We start from the raw sequence: 7,173 nt of genomic DNA on the forward strand, positions 1-7,173 counted from the left end.
ATTATGGGGTATCACTCTGAAAGGAGGCCCTTATTAATGAAAAAGGGAAACCCTCCAGTGGCACATTTGGGATCCATGGAGACTGACATTAATTACAGCCACAGAACAAACAAGTTCTGTTAACACATTTCAATCCAAAACATTTTATATCACAATCAAGTCAAAGATTTCTTCACTGGTGTGGGATATATGATGGTCACTGAGGGCAGAAATAGTGGAAATAGTGGGTGTGCTGACGATAATCTTTCAATACTCCTTGGATATGGGACTACTGGCAGAGGATATGAGGTTGTTAATTTTCCAGCTGGATTATAAAAAGGAGAGTGGGATAATCCCTGAAAACACTGAGCAGTCAGTCAGGAGGACAGGAACCTATGTAAGGAATCCGAGAAGGAGGGAGAAAGTACAAAATGTGGGGAGAATGATTCAACTACGTCAATAATCAGGAACAAGGTTAAGAGGAAGGAGAACTCAGGAGATGTTATTAATGGAAGTGTTAGAATTCAAAAAGAAACTATAAAAACTAGCATAAAGCCACTTTATCTGAATGCTCGTAGCATTCGAAACAAGGTAAGTGAGTTGACAGCACAAATCATTGCGAACAAGTATGATTTGTTGGCCATTACAGAGGCGTGGTTGCAGGATGGTCACAACTGGGAGTTAAATATCCAGGGGATTCAGGCTGTTCAAAGGGACCGACAGAAAGGTAAATGAGGTGCTGTACCTGAATTTTAAGAATGACATCAGGACAGTAGTGAGAAATAACATAGGTTTTATGGAGAAAAGATTGAATCCATTTGAGTGGAGATTAGAAATAGTGAAGAGAAAAGGTCATTGCTAGGCGTAGTCTATACGCTGCCAAATAATGACATCATAGTGGGGCGAGTATTAAACGAAGAAATAACTGATGCATGTAAAAATGGTACAGCACTTATCATGGGGGATTTTAATCTACATATCAATTGGTCAAACCAGGCCAGTCAAGGCAGCCACGAGGAGGCGTTCATAGAATGGATCTGCAATAGCTTCCTTGAACAGTATTCAATGGAACCTACAAGGGAGCAAGCTATCCTAGATCTGGTCCTGTAAATGAGATGGAACAATTAATGATCTTGCAGTTAGGGGTCCTCCTGGATGAAGTGATCTCCTAACGGTTGAATTTAAAATACAGATGAAGCATGAGAAGGTTAAATCCAAAACCATTATTTTTTTGCTCAAACAAGGAGACGACAAAGGGAAGAGGGAGGAATTGGTGAAGGTAGACTGGGAACAAAAACTTTATAGTGGGACAATTGAGGAACAGTGGAGGACTTTCAAAGTGATCTTTCACACTGCTCAGCAAAAGTATATACCAGTGATAAGGAACGACTGTAGAAAAAGAGATAATCAGCCATGGATATCTAAGAAATAGAGGACAGGTCATTATGTTTAAGTCAGAGATAGATGGGTTTCTGCTTGGGAAACGGACCAAAGATTATGGGATCGGGGTACGAAATTGGGGTCGAGAAATCCCACAGGAGCGGCATTATGGCACAATGATTACCACTGCTGCCCCACAGCGCCAGGGACCCGGGTTCGATTTCAGCCTCGGGTGAATGTGTGGAGTCTGCACGTTCTCCCCGTGTCTGTGTAGGTCTCCTCCGGATGTTCCTGTTTCCTCCCACAGTCCAACGATACGCGGGTTAGATTGATTGCCCATGACAAATTGACCCTAGTGTCAGGGGGATGGCATGGTAAATATGTGGCGTTACAGTAATGGGCCTGAGTGGGATTGAATCATAGAATACCATCCCTACAGTGCAGGAGGAGGACATTTGACCCATCGAGCCTGCACTGACAACAATCCCACCCAGGTCCTGTGCTGTCCCCCTAACCCCATACTTTTACCTTCTAATCCCCCTGACATTAAGGTGCAATTTACCGTGGCTAATTAACCTAATCAACATCCTTGGAGTGTTCGGTTCAGGATTGTGGCCGGTTCAGACTAGATGGGCCGAATGGCCTCCTTGTGCACTGTAGGGATTCTCTGATTCTGCGGGATTTTAAACATATCGGCCATGATTGAATGGTGGAATAGGCACGAATGGGCCGAATGGCTTAATTCTGCTCCTATCTCTTATGGCCTTGTCAGTGAAGCTGATTCTTCCCTCTCACCACACACTGTACCCACTCAGTCACTGAGTCTCAGATATGTAATAGTGAAGGTCAAAGAGCTTCAGCTGATCACTGAAACTCATTGAAATCTTATCTCAATCTATGACGGGTAGATTGCAAATTGTTGATTGGACGGGAAGTTTGAGATCAGAAAGTGACTATAAAAACAGATTCTGTTCCGGCAGTGCTTGGAGTTTTAAAGGTAGTCACAGCCCCGGGCTCTGCAGCCGCCATGGAGTTCCTCACTGTCTGCATTGTGTTCGGGCTGTTTCTTATCAGTAAGGATGACTCCAATCTGGTTAAATGTTATCGCGATCTGAACCTTTAGCTCTGCTTCTCCCCAGTGGTGGTTCTTGCCCCTGCTGTGTATTTCCACCATCATTTGTTTTTATTTCATAACTCCAGTTATGTCGCGGTGAATATAAAGTGTTAATATTATTTCAGCAGCACTCCAACACTTAGATTTTTTTTCTTCTTTTTGAACACATGTTACAGATCCGAGTGATGGAGATTCTGTTTCTCAGCCCCAGTCTTCAGAGGGGAGAGAAGGTGAAACGGTGACTATCCGATGTACCTACAGCACTACAGCAAGCGACTATTTCTTATGTTGGTACAGAAAGCAGCCACAGAAGGATTTGCAGTTCATTATATGGAAAAGATCCGGGGGTGCACAAGAGAGAGGGGAGGGTTTTGGATCCCGTTTCTCTGCTGAACTCCAGACCTCGGCTAAATTAACTACTTTAACCATCTCGAACCTGCAGCTGACTGACGCTGGCCGCTATTACTGCGCTTTCAGTCTCACAGTGATAGAAAGCAGTCTCACCCCCGTACAAAAACTGCTTTACACCTATCATTGGGTGCTCCAGTCTGTTGAGGTTTGTGTGGAGAATCGCAGAAAGTAACAGTCAGATTGAGCAGCGGCGCTGTCAGCCGCTCAGACACACACCCCGAGGAAACCACATTAACCTCGGATCAAACTGTCACCCAATTTAATCCAGGATCGGCTGAGACAACATACAGCAGAATCCCATCAGACTGAAAGGTTGATCAGCGAAAGAGAGAAAGAGAGAGAGAGAGAGAAAGCAGATACCAGTTAAAGAGTTTATGTTTCGTTTCCAAATGTTATTTTCTTCAATTCAGGCTTGTCTGGGAAGAAGAGTTTCACCAAATAAAGGTTCCTCAGACTTAAAAATGTTTCAAAGCTGCCTCACAGCAGCTCATGGATTCCGGAGCTGTGAGATTTAACCCGGGAATGGGACGATAGAAAAGGGGGCGGGACGGTAGGGGATATCTCCGGCTGACAAAGGGAGTGATGAAGATGAGGTTGAGGGAATGAACACAAGATAGAACAGGTGGGAAGAAATTTATGTCTGGAACCTAATGAAACTCAAGGATACACACACACTAAGTGAGAACTGCTCACTGTTACCAAGGAAAGAAGTATATAGGGAAATTGGGGATTCTGAAGAGAATGAGGCGAAAAAAAAGAAATAATATCAAATTAAAAGGCAACAATGAATAGACAAGGGAAAAAAAGAAAGCAGTTAATGACAAAACAAGAAAGGTTATGAAATAGTGAAATTTAGATCACTGAATGACAAGAAATGTTGCACAATGTACCTGCACAGATGTGCGAGCTTCCTCTTGATGCATAAGCTAAGTGTCTGCCTGTATTCAATGATGAAACAAAACTGAGCAGTTTCTCATGGACTGTTGACTTATCTCATGCCTCTTTCTATGTCATGGTATGCCATTCCTCATTTATTACAGCACTGTTTCACAGTCCACGGCAATCGATCAAAAAACCCTGTTCATCGACCCACTACTCATATCCATCTGTGATAAACACTCACCAACATTGGATGGAACAATTACCTGGCACGCTTGCATAGACATCCCCAGCGTAGACTCCAGTCGCTTTCGAGCTCCCAAGCAGCAGCTGTATCAGTCTTGCATTCTGACACAGCCTGCTCGAGAGAAGTAAAGGAAGGAAAGCTGTAATGATAACTACGGAGATCGGCTGCTGAGTGATCCGAACTTAACAGTGGCTATCCTTTGAAAATTACATTAGAAAAATAAACTAATGGCCAAAGAAGGAGGAAGTGGAATATTAAAAAAAAGGATTCCCTGATAAATAAAACCATTTAATTCTGTTTTCTTGTCTACATTCCCTGGTCTCCACCGACCGGATCTGGGTTGAAGACAATGAAGATGATAACGGTAACATCTGGGTAACTGCTTCCACATTCATCGTCCTGTACTTCCGGAGCATTTTCTACAGCACCGCAGTCACTCTGGTGAAGGTGAGATGATTCAATCCACTCACAGTGAACTGTTTGACAGAAACGGTTTGAAAAATGACTAAATGTTTCACTGATTAAAAACACTAACATTAATGTCCCAGATCAAAAACATGTTCTTCATTATTTTACCTCTTTTTACAGATCAAGAGACGGGCTGAATTTTGGATGCTGTAGATTTCCTTCAGCTAATGCAGGATCTCTCTATAACACAAATGCAATACCTGCACTTGTCGACTGGAAAAGTAAAATTCTCTCTGTTTATCATTCTAAATCTGCAACTGACACAATCGTGGACGGTGTTTCAGTTTTCAGTGTGAAATGAACGAGGTAATTTTTGTTGCAATGTTAATTGTAGTTACTAGTTTCCCCGTAGTTTCAATTTCATGTATAAATAAGTACCCTTTCTCTTTTCTTATTCACAGTTGTTCATTGCCCAATGTGTTGAGCTCCTGCTTATTCTTTCTTGAGTCTGTTACAGTTGTACATATATTGGGCAGTTCAGAGCGAATGTGAAGATCAATTGCTATATTCTCTTTTGTTATCGTGAAAATAAACGTTTCTGTAAAATATTCTCTAAAACCTTTAATAAATTTTGAATGAAAAATGAGCAAATTATGAATTTGCTGAACTCCTTTCTCCAAAGCCCTTCGACACTGTTCCATTTTTTATTACACGCTTTTCCCCCTTTCCCAGACAGGTATTTTCCCCACGTCTTGCCTGGACTGTATTTGAGTAAAATGTCCTTCAGTGGAGGAGTCACTGCGCCACCAAGTGTCTCATCCGTGAAAGGACACCTTTACCTCTGCTTTTTTATGACGATCTCCAGAGTCAGAGACAGCAATCTTCGTCTCATCTGCAAACTTACTAATCGGGCCTCCACATTTTCCTTCAGATCTCTGTGCATTCTCAAACCCAAAATTTTTCAATGACTCCCTTTTCCCAGCACTGACGGTTCAGAAAGCTTCTCCCAACCCTGTATGTTGGGGCTCTACCTTCTGTTCGTTTATTGCCCGTTCCTAGTTGAGAGACGACAACTTTGCTGTGGTTCTGGAGTCACGTGTAGGTCAAACCAGATAAGAACCTTCCCTAAAGGACGTGAGTGAATTATGGGTCAATGGGCATTGGCTTCATGGTCATCAGTGGATTCTTAATTCCAATCTTATTTATTGTATTCAAATTCTACCAGCTGTCATGGCGGTCCCCAGAATATTACCTGTTCGAGCGGTAATACCAGTAAGCCATTGCCTCACCAAACACATCTGCTTCATCTGAGCCTTGAACGCACATCTTACCGCGCTAACCGATTGCGCCACTGGAGCACTGTGCACTATTGTTTTGTGTCAGATTATTAATAGCTCCTGCGGCGTTACCTCCGTTAACAGTCACGCAGAGCAACATTTCACTTGGGGAAACAAACCCATCAATGATTCTCTCTTCCGTGTCTCCACAGTGAGTGAGACAGGGACAAGCAGCAGGATTTTAGCCCACATCCCCCAGTCACCCACTGCTGCTGCCAGCAAAAAGCGGCGACTGCAGCTTCAATCAGTGGATTACTGCATATCTCTGGGACACAAAATTCAACCCGGTTGAAGCCTCCCAGTACACCGAACACAAGCTCAGCAAAACGTACATAGATTATGTCCCTCTCACTGAACCATCGAGCAGCATTTACGCATTGCCTGAGTGAGGCACAGTCAATATTCACACCAAGTTTCCAAAACTTTTCAGTGTTAACTTCCTTCATTTGCGTGAAACGCTGAGTGCTGTGAATCTGGAAATGAGCATCTGTTTTACTCAGAGACTTGTTTCCCACGGTTAGCCCTCAGGTTTGCAATTTAATTTATGTTGGGTATTGAAGCGAATCTCATTTCAAAATGAGGAGAAAAGAAGGGAAATATTAAATCTTGGGACTGATCCTGAGGGAAATGGATCACAATATTTGGAAGGAGTTACAGCTGGGAATGGTGTTGTTGATGATTGAGTGGAAAGTATTGGATCCTTGGGCTTCTGGTTGTCAGTTCCCTTCCGTCCCATTGAATTTCTCCCTGCGATAAGACCCATGGATTCATTTTACCTGCACATTCATAGGAGAAAGGGAATGACCAACACACTACAGCAATGTTGCGGGATCAACATAACCAAAGAGACTGGTACAGAATTGTACACTGTGCTGTCATGCTGCAGTTCTGGAACAAAATTTTGCAGAAATAGAATTGTGGTCATTGACATCCTTGTTTAGAATATCTGCACCAGCTGCTGTTTCAGTCTCTGTGGCGCAATAGGTCAGCGCGTTCGGCTGTTAACCGAAAAGTTGGTGGTTCGAGCCCACCCAGGGACGGAACTTGCACTATTTTCTCACCATTCATAAGCGAACCGTTGCGGGTTGGCAATGGGTTCCGTGGGCATCAATAAAAAACAGCTCTCAAGTGTTACCGGCTGCACTGTTATCTGTTCTCACCAACATTATTTCATGACTATTGACTGCCGAATCTTACATACAGCATTGTATACATGCTTCCATCATACCATTAAACTTAACAATTAGAATCCAGACATGAATTTGTTACCGAGCATTTGTTCTAATTCCATATCCCTGCTTCCATTCATTATTCTATAGATCATAAATCTGTCGAACCCAAACTGAAATGTGTTCAATAATGGAGCATTACAACCCTCTGGCATAGAGAATTTGAAAGATTCACTCCCCTTTGAGTGA

At 42.9% G+C, this 7,173-nt stretch overlaps 1 non-coding gene across 1 annotated transcript; it reads left to right on the forward strand.

Moving 5' to 3' along the window:
- Positions 1-6,721: 6,721 nt before the first annotated feature.
- Positions 6,722-6,795, forward strand: trnan-guu (transfer RNA asparagine (anticodon GUU)). Its single transcript has one exon. It is a non-coding gene; the product is annotated as a tRNA-Asn (tRNA).
- Positions 6,796-7,173: the final 378 nt, after the last annotated feature.

This window comes from Carcharhinus amblyrhynchos, unplaced genomic scaffold (genome assembly GCF_965287045.1).
Source record: "Carcharhinus amblyrhynchos unplaced genomic scaffold, sCarAmb.v2.hapA scaffold_39, whole genome shotgun sequence".
Taxonomy (NCBI): Eukaryota; Metazoa; Chordata; class Chondrichthyes; order Carcharhiniformes; family Carcharhinidae; genus Carcharhinus; species Carcharhinus amblyrhynchos.